Below are 21,346 nucleotides of genomic sequence, written 5' to 3' on the forward strand. Positions count from 1 at the left end.
GAGCCTGTTCATCCAGATCCCCCCGCACCCAGACCCCTCACCAAGCCACCTGCATCCAGATTGCTCCACACAGAACCCTATCACCCCACACCTGGATCTTCCCACACTAAGCCCCTCCACACTTGGATCCTGCTGGGCTGAGCCTGCCTGCCTACATCTAGTGTGCTTCGCATGGAGGGACAGGGCCCCGGGGTGTTTCTTGGGCAGGCCTGGCCCTTGCACTATGACAGGGTCAGGTGCATCCTCACCGCCAAGTCTGTATACGGGGGTGGGTGGGGGGTGGGAATGAGCCTGTAAGGTGATCTCCCACCTCTGCCTGTGCTCCCATTGCCATGCTGGAGCCTCCACATTTATTTATTGACAAATAAAATTTGCAGAATTTTAAAATATTGCGTGCAGAATGCCCTCAGGAGTATTGGTATGGAGAAAGTGAATAAGGAAGTGTTATTTACCCTTTCACATAACACACAGACTAGGGTTCACCCAATGAAATTAATAGGCAGCAGGTTTAAAACAAACTTAAGGAAGTACTTCTTCACACAATGCACAGTCAGCCTGTGCAACTCACTGCCAGGGGATATTGTGAAGACAAAAAATATAACTGGGTTCAAGAAAGAATTAGGTAAGTCATGGAAGATAGGTTCATCAATGGCTATATTAGCCAAGATGGTCATCAATGCAACTCCATGCTCAGAGTATCCCTAAACCTCTGATGGCCAGAAACTGGAACTGGACAACAGGGGATGGATAACCCAATAATTGTCCTGTTCTGATCATTCCCTGTGAATCATCCGGCACTAACCACTGCTGGAAGACAGGATACGTGGATAGATGGACCATTTGTATGACCCAGTATGGCCATTCTTATGTTCTTATGAAACAGGTACTCTGGTGGTGGACCTCAGGTGTAGAGAACAGTTAAAATCTAAGTTCTTCTGTAATTACCTTTCATCTCTCAAACTGGTGCAAATGGGTACACAGGCCAATATCTGATTCAAATAAAGAAAGAGAGAAACTGGGAATGACTGAATACATGCAATATTAATGCAAAGTGCACTAAACAAAAGCCTTTTAAAGCAGCTTTTGTTCAACTGGATGAGGTAAGAAGGGAGTTGAAGAGATTAATTTTCATGAACTGTCAACTTAGAGAAGCTGTCTAAGTTAGTCACCCACAGAACTGGCCCACAAAACCTCAAAAACTATTGGATTAACAACAGCAAAATTCACCAGGTTTGGAACCAAGATCTATCATCTCTGGTGATTTGCAAGCTATGGATGTTTCTGCTCAATAAAGAAGTCTTAATTTATTCACAGCTCAATACACAATACAAGTTTAAAATTAACGTGTATGCTCCCATGTCCCAGTCAAATTATACTGTTAGCTCAAGAAAGTAAAGACAGAAGAGATTTATTAGGTAAATTTAAATAATGGAGATATCCCATCTCCCAGAACTGGAAGGGACCTTGAAAGGTCATCGAGTCCAGCCCCCTGCCTTCACTAGCAGGACCAAGTACTGATTTTGCCCCAGATCCCCAAGTGGCCCCCTCAAGGATTGAACTCACAACCCTGGGTTTAGCAGGCCAATGCTCAAACCACTGAGCTATCCCTCCCGGCCCCCCCCCCCCTTCAGCCAATGCAAGATGGTTCTTATAGGATATCTGAAAGCTTTGCCTAGTCTAGTTTTAAATGATATCTGCATATACTCCTTCACAAATTAGATTTACATCTCTAAACATCTGTTTACTATTCATGACTACTTCAACATGTATTGCATGACTGAATGGATTACACACTGCATGATTTGTCCAGAAGAGAACATAAAGTCTCGAGAAGAGAAAGTGGAGGGTGACAGATCATTGTTGGATGTTGGAGAGAAGTTAATTAAAAAAGCTCTGCTACCACTGTAATGCTTCAGCATATACAGGATAACACAGGCCCCAGACAAGGCTGTGCTTCAGTTGAGGGGCTCTTCTGATATTATGAAGCATAAGAAAACAGCTGGGAGTGGTCTAAGAACAACTGCACAGTACAGAGTGAATTATGGTCTAGTGATGACAATAATCTACATGTGAAACTAAGAGTAAACTCTCATGCTTTAAGTTATATTAAGTACTAGCAATTAATAGTATTTGCAACTCACTGAAGTCCAAATCCTATTACAAGTTTATTCCTCCACAAACCACAGAAAAAATAAATAATCCTACAGAACTTGATGTAATTAAATGAGAGCAAAGTTTATGTTCATGTATGGGTGGGGCTTGAAAAATTCATTGATACAGGGCAAGACAGTAGCTTTTATGGTTGAATGTTATGAACTTCACCGGAATTGAAGTTTCTGTTTAAAAATAAGTTTCTCTCTTGTGGATGCAAAGATACCTTTCCAAACATGAAATGGGTATAAAACCAATGCCATGCTATCTTCCTAAATCTGCAACCTGACAGCATCTGTGCCTAATATTGTTGCTCATAGATTTAGTAAGCAGCAAAAGAGTTAAATTAATAAGACTGTCAATATCACTGCTGCTATTCAGAACCTTGCAGGCAGCAGGGAAACTGTCCAAGATCAGGTCAATTTTAAGCTGCTGCTTGGAAAAGCCACGAGTAGGTTTGGAAGAATTAGATTTTTATTGTAAATGTCGATAAACTTCGATTTCACCATACACATACAAAATACAGAAAACTATTGCTAGTGACAATAACAGAAATTTACAGCTAGGTGAAGTAATAAAAATGCTGATTGAGAAATTATTAGAGTTTGATTTAAGGATATTTAATTTGTATATTTTGACATGTGATGTTAATAATCTGTGTTTTAGCAGTTATAGCCCCTTTACCTTTTTGAATCTCACCATCTACTGTCATTAAGTATTTATTGTCTGAACCTCAGGATATGGAGAAAACAAGAGATTTTGGGAGTGGGGGAAGTGGGACAAAGAAAATAAAAGTAGAGAAAGAACTATAAAGAGTTATAGGGAGAGAGAAAAAAAAGAGGAAATAGACATTTAAAAGGTTGTGATACACCATGATCTCTTGCTTTATCTTCACTTTTTCTTTAAGAGACAGAATATAGTAAGTTAGTAAGTTTATGTAATACATTTAAAAGAGAGTATTAAATACAATGTTCACTGACAGTGTTACAATTAAAGACAGAAATGTTTATTCTTTTAAATTGCAGGGAGTGAGGAAGTATAAGTATTTTCCATCCTGATTGGTTGGATTAGTCTACAGACTAGTAAGCATTTGATAATATTTTTTCAAACTCTGCATAGAACATCCCTCCCCTCCAATGGTGTCCCGCATCCTGACCATATAATATTTTTTAACAAAAGATAAAATGAGTTATTGATAACTCTGCTTACTTTGCTACACCTATTTAATGACAAGTTATGCACCCAAGACAGATACTGTATCGAGATAGTTACTTTAAAGATTATGCACTTTATCCTCAACTTGGGCTTTTTACTTTAATACCTAAAGCATTTTTTTTTATTTCTTTATACAACCCTAAGAAATCTTCATATAACTATTCACGAGATTAGCAGGGAGGGATAGCTCAATGGTTTGAGCACTGGCCTGCTAAACCCAGGATTGTGAGTTCAATCCTTGAGGGGGCCACGTAGGGATCTGGGGCAAAAATCAGTACTTGGTGCTGCCAGGGGGCTGCACTTGATGACCTTTCAGGGTCCCTTCCAGTTCTATGAGATAGGTATATCTCCATATATGAATATTTTGAAACGCATTTATCATTAAATCTGAGTTAAGAGCTGCATCTGTGCTGGAGATATGCTTTAGTTACACAGCTTTCTTGAAGTTACACATATGTAAGGGCATGAAGCTGTCACTGGGTTTCTACGGCCTGGTCTACACTACCCCCCCACTTCGGACTAAGGTACGCAAATTCAGCTACGTTAATAACATAGCTGAATTCGAAGTACCTTAGTCCGAACTTACCGCGGGTCCAGACGCGGCAGGAAGGCTCCCCCGTCGATGCCGCGTACTCCTCTCGCCGAGCTGGAGTACCGGCGTCGACGGCGAGCACTTCCGGGATCGATCCGGGATCGATTTATCACGTCTAAACCAGACGCGATAAATCGATCCCAGAACATCGATTGCCTGCCGCCGGACCCTCCAGTAAGTGTAGACGTACCCTACCTATCTTCATCCCGGTTACAAAGCTTCTTCAAAACCCAAGGACGGGAACAGAACAAAGTTGTTGGTTTTTTTAAAGGGAATGTGAAAAATCAAACTGCCTAAGCAGACAGTAAACATGCCAAACACATTTCATTCCAGGATGATTATTTTATCTATATCTATATCTATATATTATAAAACTAGCAAGAAAGAACCAGTTGCTCAAGGAACAGCAAAAGGAAATAAGAATTGCTAGGTCCTTTTCATATATCTTTCCCTACTATAACATTTTTCTGGTGACAGCTTATTTATTGAGGATTGTGTAGACACTTTTTATAAATGATTCCTGCAAAATCTGTGGCAAGTTTGGTTAACTTATTGATGTGCTTATTTTGGTGTGCTCCATCACTTCAGGTTATAAACATTACAGCTCACTTCATAACCACTCATTTGGAGACCAGAAGACATTTTAATGTGAACTTTTGATGCTGTCATACTAGAATTCCCGCATCATCATCAGGCTGGATGAATGGTTACCTGGTTTTGGGCTCCCACACCACTTCTGGAGCCAACTTAACAGGTTCAGGTGTGGCATGGTTTGTGCACCAAGACCAACCATGCCCAGGAGAGCCCACTGTGCATCTCGGTGCTATGGAAGATACTACACATGTGCTGGATGGTTGCTATTTTCATGCCCTGAAGGTCTTCTGAAGCTGAACACTGCTATTCAGTGGCCAATGATTGGCTCGGGACTATTTGGCTTCATTTGTTAGTTTTTTAAACCTTGTCTTGCCCACACACAATTGCTATACAGACTATTCAGCCTAATACCCCAATGATCTCAGAGTTACAAAAAAAAAAAAAAAAAAAACCCACACAAATTTATTTAGTTGTGTGTGTGTTTTAAAAATATATAATTTTCAAAAATTTCACTACTTCAGCCCTATTTATAATATATTCAAAGGCTTTAATTATTCCTCCCTAGATTACTCTTAATAGACTGAAGCCCAATTGGTTAATTTAAAATAGTGATTCCATGGATAATTCCACATGCTCAGTGGAAATTTGACCATGTGTCATTCTGCTAAGATAACAAAGTTAAAATAATTTTTAAATTCAGAGCAGCATATTAATTTTATCATCACATATTTTATATCACTGAATCCTCCCTATCCAATTACAGTTAATGCATCCCGGGATGCTTAAATTAAGTAGGCCACTGTAGACAAAGCCACTGCAAGTAGCTTTCAAACAGTAGTGCAGTGGTTCTCAAACTTTTTTTTTTTTTTCATGGACCACTTGAAAATTGCTCAGAGTCTCAGAGGACCACTTAATGATCTTTCCAAATGTTGTTTGTACCGTTAGCTAACTATTGTAACACACTTTGGATAAAAGTGCTATATAAACAAACTTAATAAAATGACCGTTTTTGTTCTAAAAATAAAAGCGCACAACTCATTTTAATATCAGTAGTCTTACCTTTCTAATGTGATGGATGTGCCCTCTCCCCTTTGCCGCAGCAGGCCCCGAGCTCGGGCTGGGAAGAAGGGGGTCTCTTCCCTGCCACAGCAGCCACGGAGCTAGTCTGGGAAGGAGGGGGGTCTCTCCCTGGCAGCCACAGCCCTGGAGCTGGGGAAAGTCATCTCTTTCTCTGGCCGCTGCAGCCCTGCACGTCCCAAATTGCCCCCACCCCCTCTTCTCACCCCACTGCCTCCTCCCACCTATCCCCCCCAAGGCCACCACCTCACTTTACATATGCATCTTCTCCAGGGTCCAGGCACCTAATTAGTGGAGCCACGCCTGCATGGCTCCACTAATTAGGTGGGTGGCCTTCATTCTCTCATGTGCAGCCCCCAGGCACACACCTTAGAGGGAACTATCCGTGGACCATCTGAACGGAGCTTGTGGACCTCTCTAGTTGTGTTTACTTATGCCATATGATTTGCTCTACTGAAGCTCTTTAGTATGTTGCAGTAACTGACCAAATACAGGTAAAACCACAATATAGCTAGTATATTGGTAATACATTAAAATTAAACAATCTGTCACATTAGAGACTAGATTTACAGGTACTGAAGCTTCAAATTTGGCCCTCCCTACATTCCATTAGAGGTCATTGCTACACACACACACAAAAAAAGATACTGGGATAGATTAAGTGCACAGATGAGGACTGAGAAAAGTTTATTATTTTTACAATACCACACAGATGTGCACAGTGCTTTACAGACAATATAAGGCCCCTGCCACAAGGAATTTGCCACCTAGAGGAGAATATCAGGCAAAACGAATGGAAGAAGGATCAAGGGGAGATCTCAGTATAGACAACATATTTTATGCACAATGTGCTTTGCTGACTTTTTCTAATTAATCATTTTTGTTTTATTTGACTAAACATTTTATAAATTAGCAAAGGAGCTTCAGCACCAGAGAGCAAACCAGAAGTGGGTTTTGAGATAGGCCCTGGCAGGACACCACAAGGGAGCATTAAGATCAGAAAACTTAGTTAAGTGTACAACAGGAGCAAGGGAATGATGAGAAGAGATGTAGCAAAAGCAGAGCTGTTTAGAACCTGGAAGAAAAGGAAAAGGAATCTGTATAGGATGAGGCGTTTCCATAAGGCCTTCCTGCCTTCACTTTGCTAGACTGGCTAAGAGCAACCATTCCAGTTTTATGAGCACTAAGGGCTTGTCTATGCTTAAAACGCTGCAGCTATGTCTCTGTAGCGCTTCACTGAAGATGCTACCTACTTGAAAGGGAGGGGTTCTCCTATCAACATAGGTAATCCACCTCCTCGAGAGGCAGTAGCCAGGTCGCAGGGAGAATTTTCCTGTCGACCTACAGCTGTCTACACCAGGGGTTAGGTCGGTTTAACTGCGTCGCTCAGGGATGTGGATATTTCACACCTCAGAGCAACATAGTTATACTAACCTAACTTCCTAGTGAAGACCAGGCCTAAGTTACCACTTTTTTGTTTGTTTTTTAGTTTTAAGGTGTGTGTTTGGGGGGTGACATTTGTTGTTCAACAGGAATATGAGAAGTGATTAATGGAAGATGTATCCTTCCCCAGATTTTAAAAGACAAAGCTTGTATGTCAACATCAGCCTTCAGAAAGGAGAAAATATCTGTTGCCAATTTTTAACTCTTGGGTTGTGTACTTGCAGAGCCCAGCAGCATCAAACTGAAATGAGATGAGGGCAGAGGGGAACTGTCAGAAGCTCAGCCTGTCTCACACTGTGATTTGTGTTTTGAAATGATCTTTTTTCGTATGACAAATAAGGCTACAATTTTAGGCATAGCAAGTCACGGTAAACTGAACTTCTGATTCCAGCACTCACTATTCTTAGACAGGTGAAATGAACCAATAAGCTTGAAAGGAAAGTGGGTACAATAGTGTCTTGGATTTAGCATTTCTAAATTCAACAGAATCTCACTAATCTCACTGATCAATGGACTTTACAACCGGCACAAACAAAAATGGCTGCCTCTGCCCACTCCTCAACAAAGATTTAAATTGCAGAGTGCTGCCATGTATCATATTACAGTCTTTACTAAAATTACAAAATATTGCAAAGTAACTATGCATATCATAATTAAACTGAAATTCATAATTTAACTATGCATAACATAATTAAAACAAATTAAAACATATAAAATATGTTTTATAATTCACTTTAATTATGTTTATTCACTTAGGGGCCCAATCTTGCAAGATGAAATCACTGAGATAAAGGCTCTCATGACTTCACAGGAACTGGTCCTTATTTACTGATGTACAATATCCATTACAGTGGAGTCGCATCTTACGTGGGGGTTAGGTTCTAAATCAGCGCATAAGGCGAAAATCGCGTATAGTCAAAATTACCCTTGAAAAGCCCTTAAATGGCCCATAAAGTACAGTATACATGGTTTTGTATACAGTATACAACCCTGTACAGTAATATGTATAAATGTATAATGTATACAGTAATGTACAGTATATAATAAAGAGTACATATGCAAAATATAATTTTACAGTACTGTATTTTTAATTACATAAAAGAGAGAGAGAGAGACGGAAGAATGAAAGAATAAAAAAGGAAAACAGTAAACCTAACCACTCACCATTCATCCTGGATATTCTTGCTAATCTATGACGACGACACCACTACTGGGGGGTCGTCAGAGCTCGATGTCGATCCAGGAGACGATGGGCCAGGTTCAACTGCTGCTGGTTGTTTTTTCTTGAAAAACATGGTGATCGGCAACTGTCGCTGTTGTCTCCTGAGCTGCTCAAACATTTCTTGATATGGTCTCAAATCGTCCGTAATACTATATGTGATTTTGAGGCTTCATTCCATAGAGGGATTGTATTCAGAAATTAAATAATTCAAGTGTTTCGCTGCTTGGAACACTTCAGCAAATTTATGAAGATTCCAACTTGCTGGCTCTTCCTGTTCATCGTCATCATCTTCGTCTTCTGTAGACGATTTTATCAGTTCCTCTAACTCTTCGTTAGTCAATGTTTCTTTATGGCTCTCAATTAATTCTTCAATTTCTTCCTCAAGGATGTCGACGAAGCCATCACCACCCTCTTGCCTGGCCACCTGAACAATGCATTTCACTTCTTTATCAATGGTCAGGAAACCCTTAAAATCATTCACACATTCTTTCCAGGTTTCGCCAACATGCATTGACTGTTTCAGGCTTGACTGCCTCACTTATATTAAACAGGCAATGGATGCAATCGGCAATGCTGAAGGACCTCCAACACTCCATCACATTAAGATTGGGATCAGCATCCATAGCGCTACGTATCCGTGAGAACGTAAGCCTCGTGTACGTGGCCTTGAAACAGCGAATCATGCCCTGGTCGAGAGGTTGGAGGTGGTATTGGAGGGGAGAAAGATGACTTCAACGTCGTTATGCGCAAACCAGAGTACCACAGGGTGGCCAGGAGCATTGTCTACGATCAGCAACACTTTAAAGTCAAGTCCTTTCTCTTCGAGGTACCGCTTGACCTCCGGAATGAAAGACTTGTGGAACCAATCCAGAAATAATACTGCTGCCACCCAAGCCTTTTTATTTAATTGCCAGAACACAGGCAGGAGATTTTTGTTCTTGCCTTTTAGGGCTCGGGGATTTGCAGCCCTGTAGAGCAAGCCCGGCTTTATTAAATGCCCAGCTGCATTGCCACAAAACAACACAGTCACACGGTCTTTAGCTGCTTTGACGCCAGGGGCTTGTCTTTCTGATTTCTAAATGTTGGGTTGGGCATTTTTTTCCAGAAGAGCCCAGTCTCGTTAGCATTAAAAACTTGCTCTGGAAGATAACCCTTTCCTTCTATAATTTTCTTTAATTGTCCAGGGTAGGCTTTTGCTGCCTCTTCATTGGCAGATGCAGCTTCACCAGTAGTCTGCACGTTTTTGAGGTTGAAGCGGTTCCTAAAACTGTTAAGCCAACCTTGCCTGGCTTTGAATTCCTTCCATCAGAAGGCTGTCCCTCTTCGGTGGGAGGTTTGAACAGTGCATAGAGGCTAAGAGCCTTTTCTTGCAACATGTTGCCATCAATAGGCAAACATTTATGGTTCATGTCTTCCAGCCATAAGTTTAATGCCTTTTCAGTCTTCACTAAAGTCTTATCACACACCTGGCTCGTCACCTTAGCAGTTATTGGAGCACTTGATGCCATGGCTTTCTCTCTCTCGAATCTTGATGGCACGGATGCTAGATTTGTTGCGGTCATATTTACACGCCACGTTGGAGACCGACATACCGTCTCTCAGTAAGTCCAACACAGCCAGTTTTCCCTCCAGCGTTGGAACAGATCGCTGTTTCTTCGGTTAAGCACCAGATGAAGTAGTTGGCTTGCGTTTAGGGGCCATGCTGTACGCAAAATACGTATCTTTACACACCGGAATCACACTCAGCGCAGCGAGATGCTCACACTATGAGACGCACGCAGGAACTGAGACCGACTGAGGGAACAGCAGATTCACATCTCCCAACTCACGCTCACTCCAAGGCATACGCTCATTGTGCGCGTATAGTTGAATTTGCGTAAGTTAAATGCGTGTATGATGCGACTCCACTGTACTTTGGAATGGATCTGCCAGTAATTCACATATGGTGATATTCTGCAATTTACTCCTGGGGGAATTCTGCGCCCTGCGTGTGCGCAGAATTCATGTTCCCCACAGAAAAATGACTTTCTGCCATAGAAGCAAAGGGAAGCTGAAAGAGTAGTCATGGCACTCCTCCCTAGCATCGCAGGTACATTGTTTCAGGCACCCGAAGCAGTCAGCGGAGAGGTAAATCACCACAGGGTTGGGGACACCCCAGCCGGTGGCTCCTACCCTGCGCCGGGATCAGCTGCTATTCCTGGCTGAGCTGGAGGCAGGAGAGGATGGAGCTTCCTCTTCCGCTGCAAGGAGTGGCTGAGGCTGTGTCAGACCCACCTCCAGAAACCTCCCCTGGCTGCAGGAAGCTCAGCATCCTCCCCTGCTTCCTGCCCCTATCGCTCCTCAGCCACGGGGAGAGGGGTCACTGTATGAGGAGCTGCTCCCCCATCCGCCCAACCCCCATGCATCCTAACTTCCCATACCCGGACCCCCATACCGCCAAACCTCACCCTGTACATTCAAACTCTTCCCAGCCCTCCATACCCGAACCTCACCCCACTGAACCTCAACCCCTGTATCTGAAGCCCCCTGCAACCAGCCCCCCCGCCTCCAGATGCCCACCTTTGCACCCAGACCAGCCCCCCACCGAGCTCCCTGACCAACCAAACCCCTGACCAGCCCCACCCTGAGCCCCCACATCTAGACCCACACTCCACTGACCCCCAACTAACTGCACCCAGACCCCCCACTGAGCTCCAACCACCTTCACCTGGAAGCCCCTGCAGAGTCCTATTGCCCCTGCACCTGGACCCACCCCCAACAAGCCTCTGTGCATCCAGATCCCCCCACACCTAGACTCCCCCACTGAGCTGCCTGCACCCAGACTGTCCCACACAGAACTCTCACCCTATACTGAGCCCCTTCACACTTGGATCCTGCCTGGTTGAGCCTGCTTGCCCCACACCTGGCGCAGAGGAGCAGGGGCCCAGGGTATTTCTGGGGCAGGCCCAGCACTTGTGCTATGTCAGAATCGGGTGCAGCCTCACCACTAAGTCCATGTCCTAGGGGGAAGGAAGGGGCTGCATTGTGATCTCCCACCTTCATGCAGCCAGTGGCCTGTGCCGGAGCCTCTGTCTATTTATTGACAAATAAAACTTGCAGAATTTTAAAATACTGTGTGCAGAATTTTTAATTTTTCAGCGCAGAATTCTCTCAGGAGTAGCAATTGTATGCAGTCCTAGAATAAGGCTGTAGTCCTAAAGAGCCCAACTAAGGAGGAGATATGAAAGAGATTGATGGATAAAATGGTAGGAAATATAGAACCTCTGTTCAGACTCAAACTTCCACAAATTTCAGGAAACCTTTGCTCATTTAAAATATGGCATGATCAACCAGCCAGGGAAAGTGAACTCATGTCCCAAACAACGGCACAGTTCCAGTTCTCTTCTTAGGCCTCTCTGTATTAACAGATAAAACAAAACAATTCAAAATAGTCTTACTATCCCAGAAGTTCTTGTCTTAGCCTTTATCCCCACAGCTTCACAGCTCTCTACAACTGAGCTTTCTCTGCAGACACCCCGGCAAAGGGTTCCCTGTTCTTTGCAAACAGCTCTAACTTCAGAACTGACAAACTCACTACACCAAAGACAGGTCTTACACACTATTTATCCATAAAGAGTACATGGTAACATATCTACAGAAAGCTCGTAACTTGTCAAGACTCAATCTCTGCAAGATATATGTATGGGCAATATTTAAGGAATGCTTTATGAACTTAGAGTAGAAATTAGTTACCAGGAGGCCATGCATCTCGGTGATGACCCATTCAAGCAAAAGTGAGTCGTCACCTCTTGCTAGTCAGCTGGCGAGGTAATGCAAGGTTCTGTAGTCCCAGGCCACATCCCAGAACACTCAATGGAAAACCGTCAGAGACAACAAAAAACTATCAGAACCCCTTGGAAGTGAAAAGGAACATTACAGCAGGCAGGAGATCGCCCTGGCTATGAATAAAGACAAAAGACCATTTTCAGAGTGACAGAGTGTAGGGAAATGCACTATAGATCCATTCACTAAGGAAAACCCCTGGCAGAGGGGGGTGCTTTCATGGATGTTTGGATCCTGGTTATTGAGAAACCAGCCAGCTCTGCAATGGACTGAACTTTGGGGAAAAGTCCACTTTATTAGATAGGAAAGGTAACTACGGATAAGTGTAGACTAAGGATCTCATTTAAGATTTGGTTTTATATTGTAACAACTTGTTTCCCCCACTTGTTTCTAGTTAAATCTTTATTCATTCTTAAATAAACCCACTTTGTTTCATTATTAAAGTAGTTCACAAGTATTGTGTTGTTTACAGGAGCAGTGGTTTAAGGTAAAACAGATGTGCACAGCACCCTTGGGTGCAGAGGATCCAGAATTTCTGAGAGTAGCCAGTTCCAGGAGCTGGATATCACAGGGGAACAATTCAAAGGGATTTGGGGGTTGGGGTGCATCTATTGTTAACCTGCAAGGCAAAGAAAGGGCTGGCATAAGCCCAGAGGAGAGTGCTTGAGTGGCTGAAGGGCTGGCAATGTCAAGCAGCTGCCACAAGAAAAACAACCCTCCTGCTGGAGGCAAGAGGTAACAAGGTGATACACAGCCCTGGCAACCCCGAGAACCATCAGACCCTCTCTCAGTCCTTCCGCCTGTAAGGTGTAGACAGTCCACTCCCAGGTCCTTCCCTGAGCTGGGGTTTCTCCTATCTGACCCCTCCTTATGAGGGAGGAAGCCTTCTAAGCTACAACCTGTCAGGCATACAACTAAGGGCTTGGCTACACTTGCGAGTTACAGTGCACTAAAAGAGCCCTGGGCGCACTAGCTCACTCCCCGTCCACACTGGCAAGGCACGTAGAGCGCTCTGACTCCAGGGCTAGAGCGCTCCTGGTACTCCACCTCAGCGAGTGGAATAACGTTTGATGCGCCCCCGCTGGAGCGCCGCGGCGCCAGTGTGAACGAGGTGTTGCATTACTGTGCTCTGATCAGCCTCCAGAAATGTCCCATAATCCCCTTAAGTCAAGTGGCCACTCTTGTCATTGTTTTGGATATGCCCTTTGAAAGCCCCGTTTGACAGCCGGCTGCTTATCTGCTCCAAGACAAAGCAACCATTAGTGTGGAATGCTGTGTGTGAGCGAGAGAGGCGGGGGAGGAGGGGAGGTCTGCTGCTGTCTGAACTTACAAGACAGCATGCTGACATGCTCTCAGCCCCCCAAAATCCCACTCTCTCTCCCCCCACATACACACAACACACTCCCTGTCACACTCCACCCCACCCCCCCATTTGAAAAGCACGTTGCAGCCACTTGCATGCTGGGATAGCTACCACAATGCACTGCTCTCTGTGGCCGTTGCAAGAGCTGCTAACGTGGCCACACCAGTGCGCTGTCAGCTGTCAGTGTGGACAGACTACAGTGCTTTCCCTATTGCGCTCTACGAAGGCTGGTTTAACTCAAAGCGCTCTACATCTGCAAGTGTAGCCATGCCCTAAAAGCAGGCACGTAGCCTGCTAGTACAGCTGCCCGTTTGAAAGGGCCCAAGGGCACACGCCAGTCCATTATTACTAGAATCTATTTTGCAAACTGAAAATGAACTAAAATTTTTGCCCGATCTTCATATATCAGTGCCAAATAACGACAGATCAACACTAGGAAAATATGGAAGCAGCTATTGATGAAAGGCGAAGCCTAACATTATGAATTTATGAATGGGATGCAATTTCAGCTATTAAACATTTACACGCTGGTATAGAGAAGTAGGGGTATTGAAATCCAGTAACAGAACCTATTAGGGGATCAGAATGGGAGCATTCACATCTTGATATATGATGAGTTAAGTGGATAAATCACTGGGCATGAAGTTGAACATACAGACAAGAGGGGCACCGAGGACAATACAAAATGATTGTCTACAATGCAGCCCATTATCCTGACCACAAGGTCAGAGCTCTCTCAGATGGACATTTGAAAGATTACAGACTAAAACAGTCTGGTTTTGCAGATGAGGGGATGCACATGGTGTGCAAGGAGGAGAGGACATCTATACCTTTACGCTATGTTTCCTACATCGTGATTACTCTAACTTCCACACTTGTAAGCAGAACAGGGAAGGAAGATGCAGTAATACAGAACACCACTTGAATCACCTCATGTACATTTTGCTATTTTAATGGATCTCCCTAACTACAACTCACTGTTTAAGGTGTCAGCATCTCATAGCACAATGTCAAAAAGGTTCTAATACACTACTCAGTGAATGTTTTGAACAACAGACGTATATGCTACCCCAGTGTGGGTTTACCCACGTTTCCCATCGTTCCATTGGGTGAGGGTTACAGTGCTCCATTCCATGGAACAACCAAGGGTTTGGATCCTTAAACCAGTGGATAGCTTGAGAATAATGGGTATATCAAGATTCCACACATTCCAGAAGCATCCCTGTGGAGACCGAGGGATACAGAATAGCTTCCAAGGCTCCCTTAGGATCCACATTGCCAGTCCTTATTGACAAGTGCTTCAAAACCCCACCACCTGAAAGGGATGGTGCAACAGCACTATCTACAACTAGAAATACCCCGCTCCCCCTCAGGCAAGCATGCTAGAGAGAACAGCTACTCAACTCCATTGTTTTTCTCTGTCCCTATGTTGAGCTCTACAGCTCCCCTGGGACTTCTTAGATGTCTGGAGGCAAGAGAGAGAAAGTAACAGCTGCTGCTCTCCCTCCTATTTAAGTTCAACCACAGTTGCTAGCTTCTGTGCTTCACAGCAAAGGGAGCATGATGAGCAATGATCTGACTTACTAAAACACAAAATCAGAGTAAGTGTCTCTATCTCAACTTATTTAGTTTGACATTGGCCAAGAAGATATGCATATTTTTATTTTTCATATACCCAGAAAAGCTTATGGCTTCACTTTATAAATCCAAAAGGACCAAATGATGCTTTTATGTGAAAACATGGAAAGCATGTTAAATTTAAAATAATGATCCAATTACAGAGACTCAGCTGACCTCGAATAATTTACCAGATATCTACTAGCCACAGACCAATTCAAACGACTAGTGATGGGCCATCAGAATCGTCCAGAGGCCTGTTGAGAAGCTCAGCCCAATCCTTGCTAATGGAAATAGGAAAAGTATTAGCATTGGTACAAGGTGATGTCTCTTGACCTTCTATGGGATTTCAACCTTCTTTCATGACAGCCTCTTGTAATATCAGAGGACTCCACCACACCAACTTAGGCAACTGAAGGGAGTTTCTATCCTTGCCCCAGCACCAGTGGATCCATGAATCATATCCACTGGCCTCACTTCCAAATCTCCACTGCTCAGAAGCATGCAGGGAGGGATGCACAATGTGGAGAGCGCATGCATATCCCTTACACGGGCTCCCCAAATTTCATCCACTGTAATAGATCTATGTGTTGCCAAGAGGCAATTACTAGATAAATCATATACATCCCTTTGGAGCTGGGACTAAAACCCCAGCTCCAAAACTGCAAACTTCTACCCACTTGAGTTTAAGAAGTTCTCCCCAATTGGCAGCAATAGTTGGTTCCTTATCCATCTTTTTGGGCTAGCCACTAGAGGGAGAGACATCAAATGTTTAGAGCCAAATTAGACAGCACCACCAACTGCAAAGTAAAACCACACTCCTGGACTACAGAGAAGGCTGGGATCTCCCCTAAGAAAGGTGTGTACTAAAAAACCTTAGTCATCTCAATAACTTGTTAAACCACTTTGTGTTCTAGGTTTTTTTTTTACACCTCAGAACAGGAACTTCCACAAAGAAAAGGCTACTGCCAAGCCTGGCTTTAAATTCAAGAACTAATGGCAATTGTATAAATCTTCCAGAAAGGACATACTATATGATTTCCCAAGGGTTACATACAGTTACAATTTTTTCTAAAAAGAGTAATATTTGTTAGTGTTAACTAGCCAATCTCTGATCTTAGAGTGGGGAGTAACTTTTTGTTTCCTTTAACTGAATTTTAAGTAAGACAAGTCACACAATTGGAAACAAAAGTCTGAGTTAAAAGTTGAACTATTTCCCCCCATTATTTACTATTTTATCCATAGATGTTACCTTCCCCATAAAGTTACCAGTACAACAAAGTTTTAAAAACATGTGTCAGTGAAAATGCAATAAGACAATTCAAAAGCTTCACTGATGTGGATTATGTGTGGGGCTCATATGGCAAGTGACATGTTTATTTACAAGTGAACTGCACAAAATGAATAGTAAAAATACTAATTTCGTTTCTTGCAAGTTGTTTTCGATGCTCAGTATTCAGTCCTCTCTCGCACCAGTACTAAAGATAATAAGTAGGCCCATGCTATACTGATCTGGGAGACAAAAATAGGACTACCATTAATGTGTATGCTGAATTTGTGTTCTCCAGGTGTGCCTTGCAAGCTTTGCAGAGCAATTAGATGAGGCTCTAGCGGGAAGTGGCCTTAATTAGCTTACTGCTGTTAACTCCTTGTTAAGACACATCTGAGATAGAAAAAGATCAGATCCCTGCTTCATCACCCATTGCTATACAAGTGTTCTGCTGCAGTCTTGTCAATGCAAAAGCTACAGATAAAGCAATAAAACAAGCTGATTTCTGACTCAAAGATTTCTGTGTTAAGCCTCAGTTTTATGACTAGCAGAGAGAGGAAGCTTTACAGACTTGCTGTCCTGCCAGGGCTAATGAAGGCCCTATAATATCTCATTTCCTTTCCTTGAAGGCTGTAGTATCTGATTTAACATGACTTTCGAGTTAGGTGCAGAGACAACTGGGACCATACTTGCTCAGGTATGAGATTTTAAATAACTTCAGCACAAGATCCATGTGTTTGTCCAAGGGACATAAGGGGATGTAAGGAAATGTCACCAATATCCTCTCCAATACATTCTCCTAATAAGCATCACAGATATTTACAAAAAGAAAAATGAACTTCATGGAATATGTGACAAAGACCTCTGTTGGTAGGAAGGGAGTTAAAGTCAAGCAGGCCCAGCATAAATTTTGGCTATGGCCTATGGTTAAGGCTTCGTGTCTGTCACGGAGGTCTGTGACTTCTGCAGCGGCTGGTGTGGCTGGCTCAGAGGCTGCCCAAGCCGGGCAACTCCTGGGCCAGCAGCAGCAGCATTTTGGGTGTGTGGGAGGGGGTTGGGGTGCGAAGCAGCGCTTACCTGGGGGAGGGGGGGGGGCCCCTGGCTCTGACTGGCATGTCCCTGCAGCTCCTAGGCGGAGGGGCCAGGGGGCTCTGTGCGCTGCCCACGACCACCGCCCCTGCAGCTCCCATTGGCTGCAGTTCCTGGCCAATGGGAGCTGCGGAGCATGCGAAGCCCCCATGGCAGCCCCTCCCCCTAGGAGCTGCAGGGACATGCCAGTCAGAGCCGGGTAGAGAGCCTGCTAGCCCCGCCAAACCTCCCCCCTCTTCCCCCCGCCCCTAGCACCAGCAGGGGTCCCAAGCCGCACACCACTGCATGCCTCCCCCCCAGCACCAGTGAGGGTCCCGGGCCACCCCCCAGAGCACCCATGGTGCCCCCCCAGAGCATCCCCAGCCCAAGTTTTAGTTAGGAGTATATAGTAAAAGTCATGGGCAGGTCACGGGCCGTGAATTTTTGTTTACTGCCCGTGACCTGTCCATGACTTTTCCTAAAAATACCCGTGACTAAAACACAGCCTTACCTATGGGCCACTGATAGTCCACCAAGAACTTGCTAATGGTTTGTGGGGATCTGGCTAGTCACATGGTGTTGGCTCTACTTTTCAGCTAATGAATCACAATCAAAGGCTGTTACGATACATGAAATATTTTCCTTACATCCGTTTCTAATGTTTGCAATTACTGTAGTTGCCACAGGATGTTCTGCAATTGTGAATGGGAAGGAGGGTGATCACACAGAGGAAGGAGGGTGTCCATGAGACACTTGAGATATGATCCACACTACAAAAAGTTTGTGATCCCTTTAAGGAGGGTGGTTTGGTTAGGATTTAAACTCAACAGTACAGAGACAGAATTTAAATGATCAATTTTAATCTTCTGTTTATTTTAAAGAGGTTGTATTGTCCATTACAATGAGACTGGGAGTCAGGAGCTCCAATCTGGGAGCTATGCATCCTGTTCTACCACAGACTCATTTGTGTGATTCTGAGCACGTCTTAACTTCCTCATGCTTTGGTGTCCCAGTCTATAAAACATAGATAACACCACAGAAGTGTTGTGAGGATTACCTCACAACTTTGAAGATGTAAAACACTTTTACATGTGTCACATCATTAGAATCCTAAAGAAAAGTTAATTCCCAAACTTACCTTGTAGAATGATATGGTAGAAGAGATTATAATATTTTGGATTTACTAGACATTAACTTAATCATCAAAGGTGTAAACTTCAGTATATTTGTTTGAGTTAAATAAAACCACTGCAACCAGCATACTGTACTAATGTTTCTGTATTAGTTGAAAATAAAACTATAGGTGAACTTGACAATAAACTCAGCCAAGGTAAATCAAATAACTTTACATTTTTATATCAATGTTTATCATGAAAAATGCCATAATACTTTATGCAGTGCATAAATTAGGGATCTTTAAGCAAGCTTTAAACACTCTTTAAGCAAGCAGTCCTCTCTGGGATGAAGCAAAGCAGTCTGCGCCAATAGCACTGCACAACAGTTTTTGTAGAAGTGAAAAATAACTTCTCAGCCTGAAACAAAAATGAGCATTCAAATAGGCAGAATCTACCTCCCTAAAGTTGGAATTTGCTGAGGACACAAAGGTTAATTACCTACTCTTGCAAAAGGTTGTACTTCAAGATGAATACTGATATAATGTGAGTATCTGCTAGTCACTCATCTACTATACCAACCAAAAGCAAAATCAGGACAGGAGTAGAAACAATCCAAAAATGCATGCTTGTGGCCGTAGTTACCAAGAACAAACCACTGAATATTGTAAGCATGATTTGAAGTTGGCTGATGATCACAGGAAACACTCAGCCTTACATTTGCCCTCCTAATTCTCTTACTCTGATGCTCAGCCTGTTGAGCTGGGGAATTTGTCCAGAGTACTAGCTGGGGCTGAGTCAATCACATGTAAGATGGGCAGGGAATTCTGCATCAAACCCTGCATCAAAGCAACTGTCCAACCACTTCCCATGGCTTTATTTTCACTTGTGTTTACAGTGGGGAAACATAAGTGCATGCATGCACATGTGCACTTTTAAATGGGCTTGTGAGGAGTTTTCAAAACCTGTAGTTGGGAGGTTTGTTCTAGAAAACCTAGTAGCAGAGATTACTCAATTATATTTATACTTTTCATTAAATCAAGCTCTTAGCACTATAAACCTGCAACCATACCACACAGTATGATCCAGGCAGATCTCAAGTTAAGTAAATTAGGTAGTCAGTACTTCAGGAGACCACCTCAAAAAATACCGAATTGACATCCCAGGATCACTATGCTGCTAAACTTACTGTCATTTGGCTGCAGTGTAAAATTGAGGTTCTGACCACTTGTGGTTATTAAGATCCCATGGAACTATATGAAGAACAAGATCATTGAGCTTGAACAACCTGATCAAATTCCAATTCATATAACTACATCCTGCCAACCTAAATTTCAGCAGCAATTTCAATTGGATAAAAGATTTTTCTGCATGAAAAAGAGTTCTTAAATGTTGAAGAGTTATTGTGTTACAGGTGCAATATTTTGGAGGAGATGCAACTGTTTTTAGTGGTAAATTAACTGGTGCATGATTCAGTGTGTTAGTTTTAGTTTGTTAAAGGCGCTGCATAAATGTAAAATCCTTAATTACTGTACAGTCTGATGAATCCTATAGTAATAATACATATGAAACTCATGCTACTCTTATTCAACATATTAACCTGAGTAAAGGTTTACAAATTTATTTAAAACAATTATACTAGCTTATGGGAGCTTCCCTCTTGGGACTAATGATTGCAAACGCAAGCGTGAAGTTTGACATTCTCCAGTTCTCTTAGTCCATCCCTCCTCACTTTTAAACACTTTGTGGGATCAGGGCCTAAGCAGCTACTCAAAGGACTGACAAACTGGTTGCTTAAAGGAGGCATGTTTCTCGAATAGTGGAACAAACTACTGTTCAGATTTGGCCCCATTCCTGCACCAAGTCTCACTGACTTCGTAGTCTCTACATAGGAGCAGGACTGTACTGGCATGATTCTGGGCTTGTATTTGGGGAAATCTCTTTGGGCAGGAAAAGCGAGGCCTGTACAGCCTTTTCTGTCCTAAGTATTTTTCATCGCAGCCATCATGTAGTGCCAGAGAAGCTTTCCTTCACCATAGTTTGCCTGTTACACACCCCGTGTTTCATAAGGGTGTGTTTATAAACATGTCATTCCTGATTTTGCATTATAAAAAGGTTTTTTTTTTAAATGCACACTCTTGAAGGCAGGAACTGTACCTCCTAGTGTGGTTAGAAAGCACCTTGCACACTGTGAGTGCACTCACAACCTAAATAAATAATAGTAACCATACAACGCTCTGTACAGTGTTGGGGGGGGGGGAGGGTGAGGGAGGAAGGGGATTATTTTAATAAAATGTTTTAATTCTTGATATCTACTCTGATAGAAAGGGCATCATCTGGCTCTTGCGATAAGGAAAATTTTCCTAATACCAGGGAGAGTGCATGTGTGGGGGTGTCATGATCCCTGCGAGGGTGGGAGGGAAGGAAGATCTCCCATGGGAGTCAGAGAAAAGGACAGGGCACACTCTCCAGATGTGAGCACTGAGAAAAGGGGGGGGGGTGTCTCTTGGCTCCCAGGGAGCTGGAGGCTCCAGGGTAAGGGGGGAGGTCAGCCCTTTGGGAAAGGGGAAGGGGGGGAGAATCTATTGGACGCCAAAGAAGTAGAGGCTCCAGAAGGAAGGGCCCCCATTAGCCAGTCGGAAGAGAAGGGAACGGATCTCATGGCCCCCAGGGAGGTGACGGCTCCGGGGGGAAGGGCCCCACCCCTCCAGGCGGGGACCCTGGGGGAAGGGCAGCCCTTTGGGAGGTGGCGGCTCCAGAAGGAAGGGCCCCATTACACCAGGCAGGAGCCCTGGGGAAG

The 21,346-nt window shown here is 43.5% G+C and overlaps 1 protein-coding gene across 2 annotated transcripts in view; it reads right to left on the reverse strand.

Moving 5' to 3' along the window:
• The window catches only part of LOC112119269 (ubiquitin carboxyl-terminal hydrolase 12-like), a 54,219-nt gene that overhangs the window by 32,525 nt on the left and 348 nt on the right, over nt 1-21,346 (reverse strand). The gene's annotated exons all lie outside the window — the stretch shown is intronic.

The sequence above is a fragment of the Terrapene carolina genome, unplaced genomic scaffold (genome assembly GCF_002925995.2).
Source record: "Terrapene carolina triunguis isolate 2854851 unplaced genomic scaffold, T_m_triunguis-2.0 Scaffold131, whole genome shotgun sequence".
Lineage (NCBI taxonomy): Eukaryota > Metazoa > Chordata > Testudines > Emydidae > Terrapene > Terrapene triunguis.